Source organism: Acromyrmex echinatior, chromosome 8 (genome assembly GCF_024713525.1).
Source record: "Acromyrmex echinatior isolate Ae372 chromosome 8, ASM2471352v2, whole genome shotgun sequence".
Lineage (NCBI taxonomy): Eukaryota > Metazoa > Arthropoda > Insecta > Hymenoptera > Formicidae > Acromyrmex > Acromyrmex echinatior.
In genome coordinates, this window is record NC_141859.1 from 6,963,625 (window position 1) to 6,979,280 (window position 15,656).

Here is a 15,656-nt window from a genome sequence, read left to right on the forward strand (position 1 = left end):
ATAGGTCTTCTAAAGAGACACCTTCCTTATTTCTCGGAAATTAGTTTTTTTTTTGTATTTTATTAATACTTAATAAAAACATGATCTGTTTAGATAATTAAGGAAGTAAAAATTGATAAATTATATATTTATGCCTTGTTTCTATACAAAATTAGCTATAAACTAATTTTACAAATGCGAAAATAAAATTCCATTTTGTCAGACGCTCATTTTTGTTTATCGAAAAAAGTTAATTATCGCAAAATTGCAAACAATATTATAAAAACTGCTATGTAATCTGATAAAAGATATTTTATAATTTGTATTTATGTTTCTAAAGTTTTATTTTTAAACTTTTGTTTGAGAGATATTGTCCAAAAGCAAAAGTAGTATGTCAGTATATCAAAGTAGTATATCAAAAATTTTCCTTTTCATTTTAGCTACACTGAGAGTTCATTCAGTTTCCACTCATAAGCGTATAAAAGTGTCATGACAAAAGTACCGGTAAATAAGGCTAAATTCTGCCTCGCAATGGAATTTAAATTAATTTCTAAAAATCCTTCGTTAAGTCCTAAGAAGTACGAAAATAATTTTTTCTTATTTATCATTATTTATCCGAGAAGTGGTGAGAAAGTTGTGAAAATAGCGCCGTAAGTTATTAGGCTTTAATTTAATATTGCAGATTTATATAGGTAGCACTTATTGGTTCATATACTTATTGATTCATACGTCTTATGTACAGTGAGAGCAAAAAGTATTCGTACAAGGAAATGTTTTATAAAAAAAGTCTTATTTGTAAAAAATAAACATTAATTAGCATTTTTATACAATGAATATATTGTTCTAACATAAACAAATGAACTTCGCATTCCTGATTCTAGAAGTTAAATTTCTCGACTGTACGAATACTTTTTGAGCATCTAAACAATAGAATTTTTAATTTTCGCTTATTTTTTAGATAATATATTTTCTATAATTAATACACAACTTTTTGGTATATATAATTTTAAGAAACATACAGTCTATTTTATTCTTTATGAATAAATTGTTAATTACCTAGCAAGAAATGAATGTCAATTAAACATTGAATCGACGTCGAATTGGTGTTGAAATTATCGTATCGATTTGACATCAATTCGATGACTCATTTCTCATTAGATAATATTTATTTTTTAAAAATAAAATTTTTTCTAAAAAATATTTTCTTTGTATGAATATTTTCTGCACTCACTGTATGTTTCCTAAATCTATCATATCTACATATTTTTTACAAATTTTCAAGAAATATATATAAAACCAGCATACTACTAGAAGTAGAGAGTCTTCTCTCAACTTTAGGAAAAGGAAATTGTATCTTTTCAAGTCAAATACGCACCGATTCTATTTTATTTAGGGTGCGTTCCGTGCCGTTTGCGCTCACACGCTGTAAGCATCAGCTCATCCTTGTTGTCTACCAAATATCAAACAAATGATGGTTACAAGCGCTGTAAACGCAAAACAAAGCACATCCATAATTTTTAATGTTGCTGAATTGAGCTACTGCGTGTGGACACTGATAAGACATAGGTTGTTGACACCAGTGTTTCAGCCTCTCTACCTTTATCTCCCCCCTCCCACCAAGTATTATTAGGGTCCGAGGAAAATGATAAGTGCATTTAGCAGAAAAAAAGATATAGGGCGACACTCATAGTCACACCCATTCTTATTTTAGAGGCTAATATAGTTATCTTATTGGTTCATTATAATTTAAGACTGTACTTAAAACGGTCCTAAACATAAAGTCTGATTATAAGTATTGCCTAATAGAATTCTGTTACCTGACCCAAAATGACGATAACTTTCCTTGGCTATTTCGAGGTCTTTGACCTTTTCCTCGGACCTGGTAATACTATGGTGGGAAAAGTAGACATAATAAGGATGAACCGATGGAGGATGCTTACAGCGCAAAATAGAACGAATCCTAAATAAAACAGAATCGGTGCGTGACTTAAAATGCAATTTCCTTTTCTATCTAGTTGTCTGTAGTCCTATAAGCGTTTATTATATGGAATGATTAGTAAATAAAATGGAGGATCTTTGCATTCCTTTGGTATATCTAAAGCTTTAACGATGACGAGTCTTATTTCTTTCTATTCAATTTTCTTTATTTTGAATGCAGCTAATGAAGCTGTTTAAGAACAAGCACAAATATGGTAACATTTTGATAGGATGCTTGCGCTTTATTCTGTGCACATTATGTTTCTTTATGCAATTTCCTATTTATCGGTATTCCTTATACTGATCATTTTTTACAATATATATATATTGTAAAAAGAAGAATGGGTTATAAGAGGTCATACATCCAATATATTTTTTTGAATTTAATAAAAGAGTTTTGAAACATCTACGAATTAGTTGAAAATTCGTATTGTTGAACACATTACGAATGTGATCAATTCACTAATTTAGTTATTTCGATGGTATTAATTTTTAGTGCCGATGATGCTGCGCAACTGGAATATTTTCTGAGAATTAGTCGTGAAGGAGCAAATAGCAAAAATAACTACGAAACGTCCTCGTCATCGTCGATCGTTGTCGTCGTCTGCTAAGCAGTATTTAGAATTCCCCATAGAAAGAGAGAGATGATTGTCGATCTATTTACGCGTTTCTGGGCGTCTCGGAATTTTGGATAGCGAAATTAAGCGGCAGTATCGTCGTGCAAATTAAATTCCAATGCGCGTCGACCGGCCGTAGCTAGTCTTCTACCCACGGCCGAATATAATTCACTATGCTTATCGATCGATCGTCGTCGATTCCGACCGGAATTCCCCGCTTCTCCAAGAGGAAGCTTCGTTGTGATTTAAGACATTCATGATATACAAGACTATTGAATTAATATTCAATATCTGTTATTTTCGCGCAACAGTACCGGTTTGCTTCGGCGATATAGCATTATTAATTCATATCAGACAGCGATATAATCTTAGTTTAAGCAAATGATATATAGAAATCTCATAATTACCCCAATATTTTTTTATCTTGCTATAATTATTATATTGTATAATACAAGATATAACGTATTAATTATATATATTCTCATTTTTTAATAGGTCTGGAACATCTTTTATAATCCAACCAGTTTATGCGGTAGCGGATGGACCAAAGTTCACATTTCTTTCTGGTGTCACGTAGCAGAACTTTAATTATCTCGATGGTGAGTAATTTATCGAATTTGCTTAAATCTTGATTTCCTGTTCATTTCTCGCAATCGCCTTTTAGTGTCAACCACACAATTTCGTAGAAGTTTGTATGTAACGTTGCGAAGCAACTATTATATCCGTTTGTAGATTTAACGATTCTTGTTGGCGCGCATATCGTTATTTTATTCAAAGTATCATTTCTTACTAATAGTAATTATAGGAAGGTTTAATTATAAGAATAATATACGGAAAGAATGATGTTGCTGAAGTATTTAGCTAAAAATTTTAACTAGATACAGGTTTGGAAATAATTTTGTTGAACTGTATATGTGTTGTATATTTTGCAAATAATGATTTAGAAAAATGTGATTTATATCGTAAACCGTTTATTATATTATTTGTTACATTGACGAATAATGAGAAATGAATCACAATAGATCGACCGTTTTCCTACAAAATCATCACATTTTTTATTACTTTTTCTTCTAATAACAAATTCATTTCTCTCAATGTCAAACTCATTTCACTTACTTAAAATTGTCATTTTTATTATCAACAAAAAGTTCGCCTTTATCAGACCCTCTGATTTTCCTTCCTAACACTTATGACATGGAGAACATTTATACGCTCCCTATGGGGATAGTATGGGAAGAACGAAAACATTTCCTCGTCCGCAGGCGATCGTGACGATTTGATTTTCAAAAGCCTGTCATGTAAGACGAGAACCAGAACGAAGTTAGGCAACAAGTGGAAGATATGTAGGACCGACAGGAAAAAAGAGGCAGACTAAGCAGGCCTCGCCCTCAGAACCCTCGTTGTTCCTCCTCTTTCCCGTCATCTTTTGTTACGTCCTGTAGCAAGTTGAAGGCAATCCCAACAACGGCGAAGTCGCTGATACACTTCTTCCCCAATGCCTTCTTCCACATCATTTTTCATCCCACGTTCAAACGTCACTATATTCTAAATGATATATCACAAGCGTTTATATCGAATGTAGTTATTACAAGAATGGAAGACAGCAGTTAATAATGATGTAACTAGACTAGGCCGTGCACTTAGAACAGCTAATTCTTGTCAAATTACTTATCAAATTACTTTCTACAAACGCACACGAGAATTATTGCCTTTTACGAAAATTTTGCATTAATTCAAAGAGGATATAAAATGTTACGGAGCTAGAAAATAATTTCTTTGAAGCAATCGATTACAGCCAAATCGATTGCCGAGCGCATAATATTTAAATATTTAAATCTTTTGTAATATTCCAATCAGTGGACGAAAAAGTGGATAGACATGTTTTTCGTAGAATATAAAATTATCATAAAACCAATAATGCAATACTATCGGATGACGGAGTCTATAATAAATATTTTAGATGGAATCACTTTCTAGATACATACGATTTTGTTTGATGTCGATTCAAACATCGGAAACATTAATTCTCAAGTTTTGCATTCGAACCGACTAATTTTGGTTCAGATTTTCCCTTTTTTTATTTCAGCGGTGATGATCGGGCGTATTAAAGAATGCCATTAAACGAATGCCATTTTTTTAGCACAAAATAAATATCTAGCAAAAGACCTTGAATTTTAAAGATCCAAAGATTGCATCGTTTTAACTTTTAACTGATTATGTAATGAATTTTTTTCTATATTTTATAAAAAAGATTATGATTAGAGAAAATAATTACCAAATCAGTTTCAATTAAAATAAGTGCAAAGATCTAAAATATTCTTACAAGGGAAGGCTTAAAAACGATTCTCATCGATTTCAATGAAACTTGACCGGTTTTAAACTATGTTCCCTTGAATATAATTATATCCCTATTTAGACGTAGACGATTGTTTTCAAAATATTCTAATATTAAATTTAGTAGCAGAGTTTATACACAACAGTTCATGATGTTTTAAAAATTTTTGTTTTATTTGTTTGTATCAAAATTTTCATCTTAAAATTTGTAAAAGTAGTAATTGGTAATAAAAATCTGTAATAACAAATAATTAATTTTTTATATTAATTATTCCCATTATAAAACATTATTATTTTATTCACAGAAAAAATTAATTGCTACTGAGGTTCGAACTCGGATATAAATTAAGAGGATGATTTATCATATTCATTACGTTATAAATACTCGAGTATAAACTAATAGTCTCTAATGAATTGCCTACTAATTTATATTGAAATATCTCGGAAACGATTGATTGCCTACGTCCAAATGTGCGGGTATGATTATTTAAGGACTGTACTTTATAATTATATTAAGTTTCATTGAAATTGATGAGGACTACTTCCCTTGTTAGACTTATGTTTGATAGCTTCTTTATTTACTCGGCTTCGCTTGCGATACGTGCTTAGAGTAATCGGGACAGGCGCATGCATCTCGTCAATTGTGTGTCGAAGAGCGATGACGAGACCTTTACTGGAATCCGGTCTCTTCCTCTCTCTTGGCCTCTCACCCATCAGCTTTGCATCGCGATCGAAGGAAGAGCAACCTCTTCTCGAGAGCGATTACGCCACCGTGCGGTTCTCTCGACCACACGGGCTGCGCCACACCACAGAAGCGCCTCGGAAGCTGAGAGGATGCACAAAGTAGAAAGGATGGAGAGTGGAGAACGCCGACGATGACGACGGCAGCGAGAAGGTGGGCAGAGAGCGCGGGGAAGCGTTTCAGCCGTCGTCCCGGATGTGCAGCATCATTACACGGCATTCTTCAGTGATGCAGGCGTCCGGGATCTCTCTCTCTCTCTCTCTCTCTCTCTCCTTCTCCTTCTACCCCTCTTTTGTGCGTTCTTCGTCGCACAACTTATACAGATGCGAAAACGCACATAAGTAAACTGCGTGTAACTGCCCACGCGGAAAGGATGAAGAGATGAGGAAAGTATGGGGATGGCTAGACCTGAGAGCAGACATGAAAGATGAAGGCGTCATAATTTAATTGTAATTAAGTATCATAGAAAAATTTGAAAGAAGATGTAAAAATGTGAAACTATATCTATAAAATTAATCTTATATAAAACTGATATTATATAAAATTAATATTAATTTTATATAATATATTAATATTATATAAAATTTATATTATATATATGTATATAGACTATGGACTATTAAAAGACATAAAAAAGATTATATTTTTGCCATTAATTTTAGAAATATTTGGATTGCTTGTCCTCACTTGCAGTCTTCTAAGAGAACGCACGTGAAAGAAATATTAAACATTTTTAATTACATACTTTAACGTTTTTTAAATTTCATATTTGATAGCTTATAATGCAAAAAATTTTGATAATTCAAGTGAATTTTAAATGGATCTCTTTCATGATGCGATCAAGTCTGGCATTCTTTAGACGGTTCGAATTACTGATGGCTTATAAATAGAGATTAAACGTAAATAGTTTGTTGGCAAAAATATTAAATTACATTTTTGCGATATAAATGCACGTGCTGAATATCTCGGACAAGTCGTATTACTGGGAATCGAATTACCGATTAAAGAGAAGACTCGCGTTCCAGGAAACTATCGCTTCCTCGATTACTATGCGAAAGACAGCATTAGTGTCACGTAGCGTTCACCCGTTTTCCGGGATATGGGGAGAGTTCTCGATCATTTATGCAAATTAACATTTTCCCGCTGTGGACAAGATCGCGATTGAGTACCAACGACGATTTGCCGAAGCGTAAACAAATCGTCTACATTTCGAAGACAATGTATGTGTCACATTTCTCAAATTTCTCTTATTTACTGTAAACATACACGACACAGTAATTCTTCTTTGTATCATTCTTCAATTCATATTTAACTTATGCACATATTCTTTTAAAAATAGTCTTGAAATATTTATAATACATTTTATTAACACACATTAAGTCACTTTTTTGTGATTACGGGAAAATAAAAGTAACTTTCACATTTTTAATGATAGTTTTTATCTGTAAACATTCTAGCTTCTGTATTTATGATGATATTCTTCATTTTTTATGCATGTTGTATAAAGAAACATACATTTTTATTATTATGTAACACACATGTATTATCATGCAAAACATTTCGCTGATTGAATCATAAAATATGACTAGTCCATGAGTGTCAAGAGATTGACTCACCAATTATTGATTGTCATTATATCGATGTCAGTTAATCAAGACCCCAGTTTGAGTTTTCCAAATTCCCTCCGAGATTTAACCCAAATTGTCAAATAGATCTGGGTCTCCGTGCGTAACATTGGACGTGTTCGATCTCTCAAACGAGTCGTCCTCGTGTCCCACAGGATTGAGAGGGAGAAGGTAAGTGGCCTAGGAGAGGTAGCGAAGTGTATCGTTTTTACGAGCGTGCATACGCACACGCATACGCACACCCACGCCTTGGCGAACGGGCGACCGTACACTCGACTCGAAATCAGTCGGTCGTACAAGCACTTACGTTGGAGGTGGAGAAAGAGAGAGAGAGAGAGAGAGAGAGAGAGAGAGAGACAAAGAGAAAGAGAGAATCGGATAGGAAGACGAGAACGAGCGGAACTGAGGTCCGCGGAGCTTCCTTTCCTTCGGACATGCCTGGCTGCCTTCTCGTCCTCTCCCACAGATTACGACCGACTTCTCCTCTCCCTCTACGCGCACCTCGCCCATCCTCGGACACACTCTCTCTTTTCTTTTCTTCTTTTGCGTACTCCTACATTCATTTATTTTGATATCTAATTAATTATTTTGTTACCAAATTTAGGGACAAATAAGTTTGAGTGAAAAGATTTGGGATTCAAATGTAATTTCAAACTCTTTCTGTTCCTTTTGCATTAAATTAATAACTATTTCTTTAATCATAGGATTTTTTAAATTTTATTATCTGTTTCATACAATATTTTCGCGGTTCTATGAATTTTTTAGGGAATGAGGGGAATATTCATATATTTTATGTGACACTTGTTTGTACATTTATTTTAAATAACAAATAGTCTTTCTATCTCTTTTTTCTTATTTTCTTTCGTACACTTGTCTACTGATGTGATGAGACAATGAAACACAAATTGCTAATATTGAGCGCGTAACGACAATCGTGATCGCGAGACTATTAGGAACCTCCTGGCCTCGAAAGGAGGAACTACGTTAGACGCACCTACTTCCGGGACGCGCCATGCCTCGTCGCACCTTCACCTGTGAGGAGTTCGTTCCGCGGCCCAAGTCGTGAAACATTCTTAGGTATTCGATGACTGTTATCGTTATCAAAATTTTGACTGCGTTATAGAATTAACGAAAGTTAATCAAGCCGATGTAAATCTCTTATTTCGATAATTAAATGGTTTTGTGCAAATACAGATATTCTACCCAGATAGAAACATGTCTGTCTTGTTGTTGACATATACTCGCAAATAAGTATGTAGTGTTATCAGAATTACAGCAATTGAGACCGTATTTGTGGGCAAACTGATGCCTTCACGATATAACTTCGGGTAGCAACTTGCCAACAATATGTTGATAACTTCAAAATCGTCATTATCAAAATTTATGCTGTTGCTATCATGTTGCTACAATAATAGCCGAAAGCGCGAGGTGACTTTAATATAGCATCAACTTAATCGGATGCATGCCGACTCCGCTCACGCTGGAGATGTTCCGGCTAAAGCTCTAGGTATACCAAAATAGCACAATCCTTTTATCTGCGTCGAAATGCCGACAACTTTCCTATTGACTATTTTTACCGCCATTTTCGACAGAGTGGTCTGTAATCCATTAAGTGCCTAGTATTATTGGTATATAGCATGGTTAGTCGAAAATGGAGGACCTTTGCACTTTGATATATCTAGAGCTTTAGTCTCGGCTTCAGCGCAAAGTGATGTAATGTGATTTTCGTATATGAATGAAATACGATGCGATATGTATCGCGATCTGTCGCACTCGTGGAGCGTGCGCGCCTCATAAATCGAGAGAAGAGTTAGAAGAACTCGCGATAAGTCGTGTCATTGCCAAGTTGGAGCCGTAGCGGCTCCACACTGGATTCGACTGGATTCAGTACAATTACTTGTAGCGAGTTCGTATGACTTTGTCACTGAGGAGTTTCCAAATTTTTTCTTATGTAATTATCCGGGCTGCTTAAAATTACATTCCGAGACTTGGATCATAAATTGAATTAATTGCGTATAAATCGAATAATAATTACATAATACTATAAATCTATTATATATGCTTTTCTTTCTCTTTTAATAATAATATTTGTCAAAGAAAAGTGATGCCTATGCGAGCCAAGCACTGGATGTCCTCGTGCAAATTATTTATTATTTAATATAAAATGTACAGACGTTTCGATCTTAATGTGGATCCTCAATATCTATAATCAACTTAAATTAATATAACAATAAAGAACGTTGATAATAATAGCATATTGATAATAACATATTGATAATAATTCTTACTGCAGCAAAAGACACGGTTACAAGTCGCTTCATTTGATTTATAATTGTATTATGTTAGATATTTATTATCAACGTATTTTATTCTTTGGAGCCTATTAATTCTTTTTATTGAATATTTGTATTACTAGCCTGAATATAAATAATTATATACAAGGCTATATGAAAAAGTAAATGCCCTTTTCCATCAATATAGATTAACTTAAATTTCAATCAATTTACTTATTTTTTTTCAGTCACCTTGATTTTTTCTAATTTTTTGCACTAATTAAATCCGAAAATCTGTAAGTCGAAGTAGTAGAGGGATATTGGGAGGAGGGGGATTGTATTTGATACAAACTATGGCTATTTACATGTAATGCGTTTTATGCATCAAATAATGATTTATAACAGATAAAAATTTCTGCTGGTTATTTTTTTAATTAATGATAAAGAAAAATTAACGAGGATAAAAGAGCTTATTTGAGAGAATTGCTAATTTTGTCGCACATCTACTTTGTGTATGACGTTTTTAGTAAATTTTCATCAAGTAATTTGATGTTGAAAGTTGCGAGGTACGAATTAAAAGCTTAGAGAGAAAGTTAGAAACTGGGAAACTGGAGTTTGTATACAAACATTCGATATGCGTTAAGCTTCTTAATATGTATAATAATCCTACGTACTTAAACTTTCCTGTACTCATTGTTGCATCGGGAACAACAGTATAACAAGCGTGTGTACTTTTCCCATCGTTGCGGCCGATCGAATGGCGAATTGACTGAAGAGGTATGGGCGAGGCGCGACGAAAGTAACGGGGTGATCGTAAGTGGAAACGGATCGTGCGTGCCATACGATAATACGCGGTAGGTACACAACAATGGTCTACCGTATCGCAGTGCTCGAAAGCTTCTGATGCAATCCGCGGTTGTGACACGTGCGAACACGTACAACAAACGTCGCCGAGATACACATAAATCACATATCTACTTATTGTCTTCCTATAAGTAGCTTTGAGATACAATGATGTAATCATATGGATATAGATATGAGTTTAGAGAGATTATCGCAGTTTCGGACTTTGGTCAGAAGTCACCAAATTTTCACATAAAAAACAGGCTAATCGCTCAAACATTTTAGTTTATCTTTTAGGTGCAATCTATTTTTGATAAAGTAAGGATCAGATTATTGTTGACGATAGATAGAATATTGCAACAAATATGTGGAAACTGAGCCATGTCCCGCCATGTTTGGGCCAGATGTCCCACATCATTATTTCCGAAATTTCTAGCAAAGTCAATTTACGGCGAACAACTGTTTTGAGAAGAAAGTTCGAAAGGTCGTTTCGTGTGATTTGAGCTTTATTGCCGTGTGTCATTCCACGGTAGCAGACCTTTCGATTGGGTAGGAGTCGATATTGCCTTGATACCGTCGCGTACGGTGCACGATTTATTAATCCACCACGTGATGCATACTCTCGTAAGACAATGCTTCGTATTCTCCGTGTGCATTTACCGCTAAATATACCTGCCCGACTCCTCATTTCGTGCTAGTCGCGTGTCATGCTTATATTAGACAAATTGAACTAAAGATCAGACAGTCACGTTCACCGCTAATTGCACGAATATCTTTAGCACATATTCTCACCTTTATTAGTATTGCATTTAGCGCTAAACACGGTTTCCCCGATTCTGAATTTTATGCTCTTGATGCGAGATCGCGTACGACGTGTCAACATGAGCATCAAGTAAGATGTGTTAAGCGTTTAATTGAAATATCATTAATTTATTGTAGACTATTACATTGGTCGTATTTCATTGCAGTGAATATAATAATTTAGCATATAAATTTTTTTAAATATTCTATTACATTGTGCAATAAAAATAATTTTTTTTTCACGCATAGAAAACTCAAGTTATTCTCAAAAATAGAGACAAAATATACAAATGTCATTCTGCTATATCAAATTTGTGTTTTTTACGCATATTTGAAGTTTTATGCACATTTGAACAGGTTATTTCGACCATGATGCAAGATGGAATTTTATAATTGTTTGAAAATTATGTATTTTAATACAAAATTAGTCTATAACAGTAATAAGGCTCTAAATTTAAAAAACAGAAAGACAAAAGGCTGCGAGCCTTCCTAAAAACAAAATTAGTCGCTAAATGAGAAAATGATAAAATTAAAGTGGAAATAAAGGAAGATGTTGAAAATATTTTTAATTGAAAATTACTTAAGATTATTTAATTTAATTTTCGACCTTTCTACTAAAACGCATTTTTCTTGAAGTTAGCTACGTATAATGCTGCGATCCGATTTAGACTTATAACGCTTACGAATTATTTCATCCTTGTTATTTATCAAATGTTAAACAAACGCTCACAAACATTATAAGTTATGAGCATTTTCAGATCACGATCTAAATAGCGATTTTCGATTAAAAATTTTTTCACCATTTTGCTCTACTCCAATCGCTTTAATTTGACTGTTTTCTCATTCAGCGATCAATTTTACATAATTTTATGGAAATAATGTTCAGACAATCGCAAAATTTCATCTTGCGTCGCAGACGAAGTGACCTTCTCTAAACTTCAAACGTACACAAAAATCGCAAACAATTTAATATCGCCAAATTAAACGCACGTCTACTTTAGATTTTATCTCTACTTTCACAGAAAATTTAAGTTTTTCATGTATGAAAAATACTGTCGCACGGTTATATAAGATTAACATTTTCTATACTTAAACTATGTTTTACAAAAATATAGTTTAATTGATATACGCATTGTTTTGAATTTGAGATATGTTAACAGTTATTATATATTCCTAATACATCTAAAATTAAGGGCAATGCGTAATTAATAGGACCTGGATTGTCTACCGATTGACGTACCGATTTCAGTCAACTATAGCATATTTCTTATGATTCTCTTCATTGTCCGGAGCCGTGCATTATCATGTTTTACTTTTATCATCAAATTCTTTTTAATTATTTAGAAATTACTTTAATATAATTAACAAAATAGAAATAGGATTTTTCATCGCGTTACGTGTCACGTCTCTCCTTATAAGGATCCATTTATGGTATCATAGAAATGGTGACGTAAAGTCGACGAGCGGTCAATCGCGGAAGAAGAAAACTTTGGACAACTACGTCATCATCGCGTCCCAGTCTTCGCAGAGTTCCTGTACTCTGTGCGGTTAGATAACAGCAGGAAGCCGATTCGATTGCATAATATCGACGTTGCGCAATCGATACCTTCACCTTATGCGCGCCTTATATCGTTATGTTGAGAGAGAAAATCCTGTCCAGGAGAGAAAGGGAATAGCGACGAAGGAGGGTATGTGTTTCGGATAGAATTTCGCTCAAAATTTAATCTTGCATTGGTTCGGTTCGGTAGAAAATATTAGTCGAAAAGCTCATGCACAAAGGACGTAAAATTTTGAAAGATGCAATTGAAATGATAATTTGATATTATTCGATTAAACAAAAAATTTAATATTATTCGATATACTAAAAATGTATAATATCTAGAAATTTATTCAATGTAATAAAGCGAGCATATATTCTTCCTTATTTCTATTACAGTGGGTAGCGTCTCAATTTCAATATGATCTTCGATTTCTTTTCGTCTTTGATAAGAGAGGATGAAAACATAATATCGTACAATTTATTTTTACTGATGCCATAGATGCAATAAAAATTGATTACATATTCCTATGAAGTTGTCATCGGTTCAAAAAGAGTGAGATAGCTTGAATTATATTGTTCTCTCTCTCTCTCTCTCTCTCTCTCTCTCTCTCTCTCTAAAATATCAAATTAAAGAGAGATGATTAAGAATGTTTGATTCTGATTCAATCTTGGGATGATCAATCTTTTGAACATAAAGGATCGGGTTTTTTAATCGTTCTCCAATTTTTTTCGGTAGGGATGTGTTCCAAAACACAACTCAAATACATGATTACACAGTAAAACGCAAGCAGTAAGCAAATTGGCCAATCACAATAAAAATTATAAAATCTTAACGAAAGCAATAACAAATCCAATATGTTTATTTCCTTACTGCGTTTACATTTTACTGCTTCAGTTTTTCTGTGTGCCTCTTAATAATAATAGCAGTTATAAAAATCTCTCCTCTAAATAAAACATTTTACTCAGGAGTTGGTAAAAATCATGTTTTAAACATCTTTATCATTTCATGTTTTTAATATATTTTAAACATATTTTTTTAATACTGTTTAAGATATTAAAAACATGTTTAAAAAATACAATGTTTATTTAAAAAAAAAATTTTTTTTGTCAACTCTTTATTTTATTGCATAAATAGATTTTTCTGGATTGATCTTCATGAGATCTTTTTAATGCGATCTCTCTGATGAATCAATCCAAGTTGTTGCTATATCCAGATCAATTCAAAGATCGATCTTCAATATGAATCGCACATTTCTATGCTGATAGAGGTAAAAAGAACTAATATATTCAATTTTTTTTTACGGAGCACAGATGCTAAGCTCAGTTGCGCAGTCTATATACTTATTGGCGTACAGCTGACATTTATAATTGATTATTTTCATTAATTTTTATAGTACAATTATTTTTTTTATTACACTAACTGTGATGCACAGTATTTTAACAAAGTGGAACAATAACACAAAATGGAATTACAACGAAGAAAATGAAATAAAATGTTGCACTTGATTACTTATAGCTCGAATGCAATAGAGTTAGGTATTCTAATTTATATGATGAATAATCCAATGTTTCGTGAACTTCATTGTCCATGAAACGTTGGGTGTTTTCCACTTGATGACTCAAGTCGACACAAGTTCTATCTGTTCTTTGAATGTTAACATTCTCTCAATATCAAAAATGACGTTGTATCTAATATCAATGTATCTATGCCGTTGTCAATTGGAAACATCCGAAAATATCAGAAAATAGATAAAGACACAATGCGATAACCGGCAAATCTTTTTTAAAGAAAATGTCCGAAAGCATTTATCTGATGAATTATTATTATTGATTGCACTTAAGCTTCGACGGTCGAAAATTAACTTATTTTTATGAATTTAAAAAAAAATCTGAGAAATGTGCGGGTTTTTGCATGAAATTATTTAACATTTAAAGAGTAAAAAAAATTTTTTATTTATAAAAAGATACAATTAATATCTTAAAATGGCGATCGAAGTAGGAGTCTTTGAAAAAAACGCGCCTCTATGGCAGTGATTCAGCCTGTGCAAATGATCTGAAACTAAAATTCCTTTGATTTTTATTAATTATTATGAGTATCGCTATAGCAGAACTCATAGCTCTGTTAATATTGCAAATTTCAAAAAATCCTTTTACAATGATATTCTACATGTAGGAATAAAAATTAGCAAAAAAATCAATTTTTTGAAATCGTCAAAGGCCAAAGCCTCCTTAAGTTAAATTATATTATTAGGCATATTTCAAATGCGATTATTGATAGAATTATTACCGCTACCGCTAATGATATTCGAACATAGAGACTAATTTTAATACACTCGCATGTTGCTGCACGAACACGAACACAATAGACTAGCTAATATTTAAGCAACACAGGATAACAGTGATACTGGAGTGACTAGAATGGATATTCGCACTCTGCTTAAAATTCTGCTCGTTCTCGCCCACTATATCCTAGTAAACTAACAAACGTTACATTAGCAATTGCCCTGAATCTCTGATATGAATTCTTGCTCGATCAGTTCGAACAGGCACTACTTTCATTGAAAAACAATATCGACTCCTCCGAAATCCCATTGCGTAAAAATTTGCTTACATCGAACAATAATAGATCTCTCTTTTGATTAAATGAATAATTTTTGGGCTATAAGATAAAAATCAGTCTTTCAAAAAATGAGTTGATTCGAATAACAAGGTACAGTATATGTAATAAAATAAATAATATAATATACGTGTTGTAATAAATATGTTAAGAATTATTTCGTAAAAGAAAGGGATGAATTTTTTTCTTTGAAAATAAAATCAATCTCTTCTCGCGTTTGCAACTCAGCAACCGGTGTCACACCCGAGCGAGCATTATTGATAGTGTTTTCTCTGGCGTGTGTCGAAGGTGGCACGTGGGCAGCTAGG

General features: G+C 33.2%; 1 protein-coding gene across 3 annotated transcripts in view; it reads left to right on the forward strand.

Annotated features, from left to right (window-relative positions):
- LOC105142969 (uncharacterized) overlaps positions 1-15,656 on the forward strand; it is a 125,934-nt gene that overhangs the window by 14,048 nt on the left and 96,230 nt on the right. For all 3 annotated transcript variants that reach the window (XR_015545926.1, XR_015545927.1, XR_015545928.1), the window contains one exon: positions 3,069-3,172. The gene's annotated coding sequence lies outside the window, so the exon portion shown is untranslated. The remainder of the gene's footprint in view (positions 1-3,068; positions 3,173-15,656) is intronic.